Below are 9439 nucleotides of genomic sequence, written 5' to 3'. Positions count from 1 at the left end.
TGAAGTTTCTTCATGCGCTTTACACCAATATGACCTAAACAGCAGTGCCACAAATATGTTGCACTATCATTATCAACTTTGCATCTTTTGGCATCAATATTATGAATATGTGAATCATTACGATCGAGATTCAATAAACCATTTATATTAAGTTTATGACCATAGAAGGTTTTATTCATGTAAACAAAACAACAATTATTCTTTGACTTAAATGAATAAATGTATTGCAATAAACATGATCCAATCATATTCATGCTCAATGCAAACACCAAATAACATTTATTTTGGTTCAACACTAATCTTGAAGATAGAGGGAGTGTGCGATGGTGATCTTATCAACCTTGGAATTATTTCCAACACACATCGTCACTTCGCCCATAACTAGTCTGTGTACATTCTGCAACTCCTGTTTTTAGTTACTACTCTTAGCAACTAAACCAGTATCAAATACTGAGGGGTTGCTATAAACACTAGTAAAGTACACATCAATAACATGTATATCAAATATACTTTTGTTCACTTTGCCATCCTTCTTATCCGCCAAGTATCTAGGGCAGTTCCACTTCCAGTGACCATTTCCTTTGAAGTAGGAGCACTCAGTTACAGGCTTGAGTCTAGCTTTGGGTTTCTTCACGGGAGTGACAACTTGTTTGTCATTCTTTCTTGAAGTTCCCTTTCTATTCCTTTGCCCTTTTCTTGAAACTAGTGGTCTTGTAAACCATCAACATTTGATGCTCTTTCCTGATTTCTACCTTTGCTGATTTCAGCATCGCGAAGAGCTCAGGAATTACTTTCGTCATCCCTTGCATATTATAGTTCATCACGAAGTTCTAGTAACTTGGTGATAGTGACTAGAGAACTTTGTCAATTACTATCTTATCTGAAAGATTAACTCCCACTTGATTCAAGCAATTGTAGTACCCAGACAATCTGAGCACATGCTCACTGGTTGAGCTATTCTCCTCCATCTTGTAGGCAAGGTATTGTCAGAGATCTCATACCTCTCGACACGGGCATGAGTATGAAATACCAATTTCAACTCTTGGAACATCTTATATGCTCCGTGGCGTTCAAAACATTTTTGAAGTCCCGGTTCTAAGCCGTAAAGCATGGTGCACTTAAACTATCAAGTAGTCATCATACCGAGCTTTGTCAAACGTTCATAACGTCTGCATCTACTCCTGCAATAGGTCTGTCACCTAGCGGTGCATCAAGGACATAATTCTTCTGTGCAGCAATGAGGATAATCCTCAGATAACGGACCAAGTCCGCATCGTTGCTACTACCATCTTTCAACTTATTTTTCTCTAGGAACATATCAAAAATAAACGGGGAGCTACATCGCGAGCTATTGATCTACAACATAGTTATGCAAATACTATTAGAACTAAGTTCATGATAAATTAAAGTTCAATTAATCATATTACTTAAGAACTCCCACTTAGATAGACATCCCTCTAGTCATCTAAGTGATCACGTGATCCATATCAACAAAACCATGTCCGATCATCACGTGAGATGGAGTAGTTTTCAATGGTGAGCATCACTATGTTTATCATATCTACTATATGATTCACGCTCGACCTTTCGGTCTCAGTGTTCCGAGGCCATATCTGCATATGCTAGGCTCGTCAAGTTTAACCCGAGTATTCTGCGTGTGCAAAACTGGCTTGCACCCGTTGTATGTGAACGTAGAGCTTATCACACCCGATCATCACATGGTGTCTCGGCACGAAGAACTGTCGCAACGGTGCATACTCAGGGAGAACACTTATACCTTGAAATTTAGTGAGAGATCATCTTATAATGCTACCGTCAAACTAAGCAAAATAAGATGCATAAAGGATAAACATCACATGCAATCAATATAACTGATATGATATGGACATCATCATCTTGTGCCTTTGATCTCCATCTCAAAAGCACCGTCATGATAACCATCGTCACCGGCGCGACACCTTGATCTCCATCGTAGCATCGTTGTCGTCTCGCCAACTATTGCTTCTACGACTATCGCTACCGCTTAGAGATAAAGTAAAGCAATTACATGGTCATTGCATTTCATACAATAAAGCGACAACCATATGGCTCCTGCCAGTTGCCGATAACTCTGTTACTCATGATCATCTCATACAATAAAATTTAGCATCATGTCTTGACCATATCACATAACAACATGCCCTGCAAAAACAAGTTAGACGTCCTCTACTTTGTTGTTGCAAGTTTTACGGAACCGTTCTTACCTACGCATCAAAACCACAACGATTTTTCATCAAGTATGTGCTATTTTAACATTCAACAAGGACCGTGTGACGTCCCCGATTCAATCGTACACTAATCATACACGCAAATGTGTACGATCAAGATCAGGAACTCACGGGAAGATATCACAACACAACTCTAGACACAAATTAAAATAATACAAGCTTTATATTACAAGCCAGGGGCCTCGAGGGCTCGAATACATAAGCTCGAAAACACAAGAGTCAGCGGAAGCAACAATATCTGAGTACACACATGAGTTAGACAAGTTTGCCTTAAGAAGGCTAGCACAAAAGCAACAACGATCGAAAAGGCAAGGCCTCCTGCCTGGAAACCTCCTAACTACCCCTAGTCATCGGCGGTCTTCACGTAGTAGTAGGCAACCTCGGGGTAGTAGCAGTCGTCAAAGTGGCATCTGGCTCCTGGACTCCACCATATGGTTGCAACAACCAGAAAGAAGAAAGAAGGGGGAAAAGGGGTAACAAAGCAACCGTGAAGTACTCATCCAAAGTACTCGCAAGCAAGGATCTACACTACTTATGCATCGGTATCAATGAAAGGGATAGTATCTGTGGACTAACTGCAGAATGACAGAATAAGAGGGGGGGGAAGCTAGTCCTATCGAAGACTAGCATCTTCTGGAAACCACCATCTTGCAGCAACAGGAGGGAGTAGAGTAGCATAAAGTAAAGTAGTAGTAGCGTTATCAATCTAGGCCAGAGATCCTTTCTCGACTCCCTGCGAGAAAGCAATCCCAGACCCATACTATCCATTTCTCATATCCATGTCTCATCTCAATTATCCAGTTCTAGTTGTATCGATCGGGATACAACTCCAAGTGTCCGTTACCATAGGACAGGCTATCGATAGATGTTTTCTTCCCTGCAGGGTGCACCAGCTTACCCACCACGCTCGATTAACTCCGGCCGGACGCACTTTCCTGGGTCATGCCCGGCCTCGGCCAAACAATACGCCGCAACCCGACCTAGGCTTAATAGAGAGGTCAAGCACGCCGGACTAAACCTATGCCCCCAGGGGTCATGGGCCATCGCCCCGGGAACTCATGCACGTTGCGAATGCGGCCGGCGAGCAGACCTAGCTACCTCCTTCAAAAAGGCAGGTGCTGACCAGTCCAACCCGGTGCGCGCCGCTCAGTCGCTGACGTCTATTAAGCTTCGGCTGATGCATACTACGCAGAACGCCCATACTCTACCCATGTGATGGTTAGTGCTATCAGGCCAGAGGCCCCTCAGATCAAATATCCAAATCGTAGTGGATTAGGAACGCGCGGTAACAATCAGAGACTCACGAAAGATGTGGCCCCGTCGCCCCGTCTCGAGGACTTGCGGCAAGGGCTAAGAATGCCCGACCACGCCTCGTAATTATCTCGCGGGCATCCTCCAGGTCAACCCGACTCCTCATCGCTCGCAAAAATGCTCGCGCGGGTACCCCTCAGGGCCGACCCGTCGTTAGTAACCTGGCTCAGTGTAAAGTCATAGTAACCATAGTAACCGTGTGTCTAACACCAAGGGGAAAACCTGAGGAATCACCCTTGACGGATTCCACTCGATGTAATCATCAAGGTGAACGTAAGAGGATCCACCCTCGAGGTTCACACTTGAGGGGTTGCACGACAGAGTCGTATCAGAAGTGGTTAAGGCGGAATCACCGTCGATGACCATGACCGAATAGCTACACTACAGGGTTAACATCAGAAGTGCTGATGAGGTCTCACCCTCGGCACTCGATAGTAACCCAGTAGTGTCGAGCAACTAAGGGGAAAGTGATGTGCGGTGCCGGGGCCTGGTCTTCGATCCCATTGATCGGGTCTTCGATGATGAAGCATGGGCAACAAGGACAAGGTGGGGGTCACTGATGGATCACTAACGAACCTATACTAAGCAGTTTAGGATAAGCAGGTAAGGTACAATGAGCAGGTTACAAAAGCAGACTATGCATCAGAATAGGAGCAAACAATAACAGTAGCAAAATCTAATGCAAGCATGAGAGAATGGAATGGGCGATATCGGAATAATCAAAGGGGGGCTTGCCTGGTTGTTCAGAGAAGGAGGATCGTCGGTGACGTAGTCAAACATAGTGGCATCGGCAGCCGTCTCGGGGTCTACCGGAAAGAAGTAACGGAGAGGGAACACAATAAATAACAGAGCAATCAAAGCATCATAAAGCATAACATGGTAAAACGCGGTGCTAGGAGCGATCTAACACGGTGCTAGGTGATACAAACGAAGAGGGAAAACATACGGGAATGTTTTCCCGGTTCCGGACGTCTGTCAGACAGATGAACCAGAGGGGAAAGGTTCGAGGTTTGCTAAGCTAGGGACATGTGGCGGACGAACGGACCGCGTATTCGGATTCGTCTCGTCGTTCTAAGCAACTTTCATGTATAAAACTTTTTCATCCGAGATACGGTTTAATTTCTAAGATTTTTCAAAGATCTAACAATACCCGGAAAAATCCCTAAAATTTTGCTAAGTCTGAGAATTCGTCAGTTTTTAAACATCACTTAGCGGTTTTCCGGAGGCTATAGTTATTGTTCTGTACGTCCAATGATTTTGTGCCTTATATGAATTGTGAGCATTTCTCTACGATCTACATGTTAGTAACAAGTGCAGATATGTTAGCATCCATTTGCTTATTCAAAACTTTGTTTGAATAGGCTACTGTAGCATTTCTGTTTTCTGTTTTTCCGTTAACAGAATGTAGCAATTTGTGATTTTCTTATGATTTAAACTAAGCATCAAATGGATTTGGTCCAACGGAAACATCTGAACATTGTCAAGTGTACTACCTCCCCAAAATATTTTTGTTCCTGTTAGTAGATGTTTAGCCGCTGTTTAGGGGTTGTTTAGAGGGCTAGGTAGTGTAATATCAGTAAAGCTAGCTACTGCTACAGTAACTGAATGTTACTGTAGCAGCAGGCAGCAGCAGCACAGCGCGCGAGTGGGAGACGGATGGCGCGATGCAGGGGGGACGGGCGCGCTGGTCGCGGGCGGTGCGAGCCAGCGGAGAGTGCTGGCAGCGGGCGCGGCCAGGTGTCGGCGTGGGGCACGCGAGGGGCTGCGGGGCGCGTGGGCACCGGCCGACGCGTGCAGGCAGAGCTGCAGCAGCGCCCAGCAACAGAGAGCAGGGGCGTGGCGGAGGTCGAGTGGGGCCGGCCGGGAGCGGGTAGGCGCGGGGCGGCGCGCTGCAGCGCAGGCGGGCGAGTGCGAGGCGACAACGCCGAGCGGGGCAGCAACAGCGGGCACGGGATGGCGGCGAGCGAGCGGGGGTTGGGTGTGTGCGGAGGAGCGCGGCCGCGCCCAGCCGGACGCGTCCGTGGGTGCGAGGACAGGGGCCCAGCGACGCGAGCAGGACGCAGAGAGCGAGGCGAGTGCGGGCACGGGGTCGCGGTAGCGAGCGACGACGCGCTTCAGTCGCGACGGCGATGCATCTACGGGCACGGATGCGAGCGGGAAAGAGAGGGGAAGGACGCGGTGCTCACCGGGGAGCACACGGGTGGCTCGGCGAGGGCTTAGGAGCGCAGAGGACGGATCGGGGTGGCGGAGCCAAAGTGGTCCGAGGAGGACGACGACGGCGTTCCGACGCTGCAGTGCTCCCCGTCTCCAACGGGTTGCACCAGTGGACGAGGTGGTCTGTGGCGAGGCGGACGGGCACGGTGAAGCCGCGCGAAGGGCGCGGTGGTCGCGAGAACAAGCTCGGTCATGGCGATGGTGTTGTTCGGCGAAGGGGATCTGAGGAGGGGAGAGGCGGAGAGAGCGATGGAGTGGTGAAAATATCTGGTGGGGAGGAGCTGACGAAGCCGAGGGGACTCGGCCTTATCCCCTCGGCACTGCATCAACGCGGGGGCCGGCGAGTGGGTTTGGCGAGGACGGCGGGCGCGCCTCGGTCGGCTTCCCCTATAGCGAGGTGGAAGGCGACCGAGGGGGAGTTGGGTCGGGCCGGCTCAATGAGATGGGCCGAGGCCCAGGGGGTCAGGGGAGGCCTTTCTCCCTTTTTTTACCTTGCAATTTCTTTTCTTTAACTTTTTACACTTTCTGTTTTATTTAGATTAGGGCATCAAACCATTTTGCAAATTGTTGGTTCATCACGAATATTAACAACTGGAAAATTGCCACATGATGAACATTTTATTTTAGACATTTGAAAACTTTTATTTTTTACTTTAATTTAAAATTGAAATTTGACCGGATTCGGACCAACGCGAGCTTAACAACAGTAATCATGATGACGTGGCATCATTAGAAGGGGAAATTACTGTAGCTTAATTATCCGGGCGTCACAAACCGGGCGTAGCCACACTCCATTCAACTAAAGTTGAAGAAACTGACACCCGCCAGCCACCTGTGTGCAAAGCATGTCGGTAGAACTAGTCTCGCGTAAGCGTACGCGTAATGTCGGTCCGGGCCGCTTCATCAAACAATACTGCCGAATCAAAGTATGACATGCTGGTAAGCAGTATGACTATTATCACCCACAACTCACTTGTGTTCTACTCGTGCAGATAACATCTATGCATAAACCTGGCTCGGATGCCACTATTGGGGAACGTAGTAATTTCAAAAAAATTCCTACGCATACGCAAGATCATAGTGATGCGTAGCTACGAGAGGGGAGAGTGTTGTCCACGTACCCTCATAGACCGAAAGCGGAAGCGTTATGACAACGCGGTTGATGTAGTCGTACGTCTTCACGATCGACCGATCCTAGTACCGAACGTACGGCACCTCCGCGATATACACACGTTCAGCTCGGTAACGTCCCACGAACTCACGATCCAGCAGAGTGTCGAGGGAGAGCTTCGTCAGCACGACGGCGTGATGACGGTGATGATGAAGCTACCGGCACAGGGCTTCGCCGATGCACTACGACGATATGACCGAGGTGGATTATGGTGGAGGGGGGCACCGCACACGGCTAAGAGATCAATGATCAACTTGTGTCTATGGGGTGCCCCCTCCCCCATATATAAAGGAGTGGAGGAGGAAGAGGGCCGACCCTCTACTATGGCGCGCCCTGGGGAGTCCTACTCCCACTGGGAGTAGGATTCCCCCCTTCCATGTAGTAGGAGTAGGAGAGAAGGAAGGGGGAGAGAGAGAGCAAGGAAAGGGGGGCACCGCCCCCCTTCCTAGTCCAATTCGGACCAGAGGGGGACGGAGCGCGCGGCCTGCCCTGGCTGCCCCTCTCTCTCTCCACTAAGGCCCATTAGGGCCCATATACTCCCCGGGGGGATCCGTAACCCCCCGGTACTCCAGTAAATGCCCGAACTCTCTCGAAACCTTTCCGATGTCCAAACATAGTCATCCAATATATCGATCTTTATGTCTCAACCATTTCGGGACTCCTCGTCATGTGCGCGATCATATCCGGGACTCCGAACTACCTTCGGTACATCAAAACACATAAACTCATAATACCGATCGTCACCGAACGTTAAGCGTGCGGACCCTATGGGTCCGAGAACTATGTAGACATGACCGAGACACGTCTCCGGTCAATAAACAATAGCAGAACCTGGATGCTCATATTGGCTCCCACATATTCTACAAAGATCTTTATTGGTCAAACTGCATAAGAACATACGTTGTTCCCTTTGTCATCGGTATGTTACTTGCCCGAGATTCGATCGTTGGTATCTCAATACCTAGTTCAATCTCGTTACCGGCAAGTCTCTTTACTCGTTCCGTAATGCATCATCCCGCAACTAACTCATTAGTCACATTGCTTGCAAGGCTTATAGTGATGTGCATTACCGAGAGGGCCCAGAGATACCTCTCCGACAATTGGAGTGACAAATCCTAATCTCGATCTATGCCAACTCAACAAGTACCATTGGAGACACCTGTAGAGCACCTTTGTCATCACCCAGTTACGTTGTGACGTTTGGTAGTACACAAAGTGTTCCTCCAGTATTCGGGAGTTGCATAATCTCATAGTCATAGGAACATGTATAAGTCATAAAGAAATCAATAGCAATATACGAAACTATCAAATGCTAAGCTAATGGAATGGGGCAAGTCAATCACATCATTCTCTAATGATGTGATCCCGTTCATCAAATGACAACTTATGTCAATCGCTAGGAAACTTAACCATCTTTGATTAACGAGCTAGTCAAGTAGAGGCATAATAGTGACACTTTGTTTGTCTATGTATTCACACATGTACTAAGTTTCCGGTTAATACAATTCTAGCATGAATAATAAACATTTATCATGATATAAGGAAATATAAATAACAACTTTATTATTGCCTCTAGGGCATATTTCCTTCAATATGAAACTGCAGAAATGGTATGATCTTTAATAGGAAAATCTTACAAACTTCTTGCAGGTTATCTACAGAGCTACAACTTGGATCCGTACGTGGACTCCAGGGAGCTTTTGGTTACTGGTGGAACCGATGGGAGACGGTAGCACGGGCTATCTACAACCAGTTTGGATGGCGGTCCAATAATAGGATAGGTGTTTAGTTATCTTGTCCTATTTTTCACCGGTTGTGATTTCATTTACCTTCATTTATTTTTGTGCTTCATTTGCGAGATGTACTAAACCGCGAACTTTATTTTGATCGGTTTTTAATAAGATGTCCGCATGCATGGTTCTGATGTAGAGGCCGGAGGTTATCCTTTTTTTTTAAAGGGCAGCAGTTGTTGGTTTGAACCCTTTACCCATAAGCAGGACATATTAATCGCCTCCATATGCTAGGGTGGAGGGTACGTGTCCTCCTCCCATCATTATCTACCTTGAGAGCAACATCAACTCGACGCTCCACAGCGAAACATCTAAAGTTGAACTCACAATACTCATTATAGCCATACTGAGACGTCGGCCAGAAAAAAATTCTATCTTGTATATATTTTTTAGATTTTTGTATATTTGACTAGTTGAGTATTTGAGTTTGCTTTTATCGTACCTTTTATCTAACCCTTATGATGTGCCATTATGCCGCCAAATTTTAGTTTCTGGGGTTGTAGAGTAGTGGCATGAAGATATGTTGGGCTAGGGAAGTTAGGGTTCATGGCAAGTAGTCGAACGCTACGGAAAGCGGGTAGAGTGTACTCTATGAGGCACGATAGTCATGAGAAATGCACTCACATTTGCGGAATTGATTGATTTTTTGACGATCAGAAAAATAATATATATGTTGTCGACCTTCG

General features: G+C 47.0%; 1 long non-coding RNA gene across 1 annotated transcript; it reads right to left on the bottom strand.

The window, feature by feature from the left end:
• Positions 1-2385: 2385 nt before the first annotated feature.
• LOC141023243 (uncharacterized) lies at positions 2386-6120 on the bottom strand. Its single transcript, XR_012183887.1, has 2 exons — positions 5765-6120; positions 2386-4384 (listed from the first exon to the last, which is right to left on the bottom strand). It is a non-coding gene; the product is annotated as an uncharacterized lncRNA (long non-coding RNA).
• Positions 6121-9439: the final 3319 nt, after the last annotated feature.

Source organism: Aegilops tauschii, chromosome 5 (assembly GCF_002575655.3).
Source record: "Aegilops tauschii subsp. strangulata cultivar AL8/78 chromosome 5, Aet v6.0, whole genome shotgun sequence".
Lineage (NCBI taxonomy): Eukaryota > Viridiplantae > Streptophyta > Magnoliopsida > Poales > Poaceae > Aegilops > Aegilops tauschii.
The sequence above is the reverse complement of the archived record's forward strand: the minus strand, read 5'-3'. Positions and strand labels throughout refer to the sequence as shown.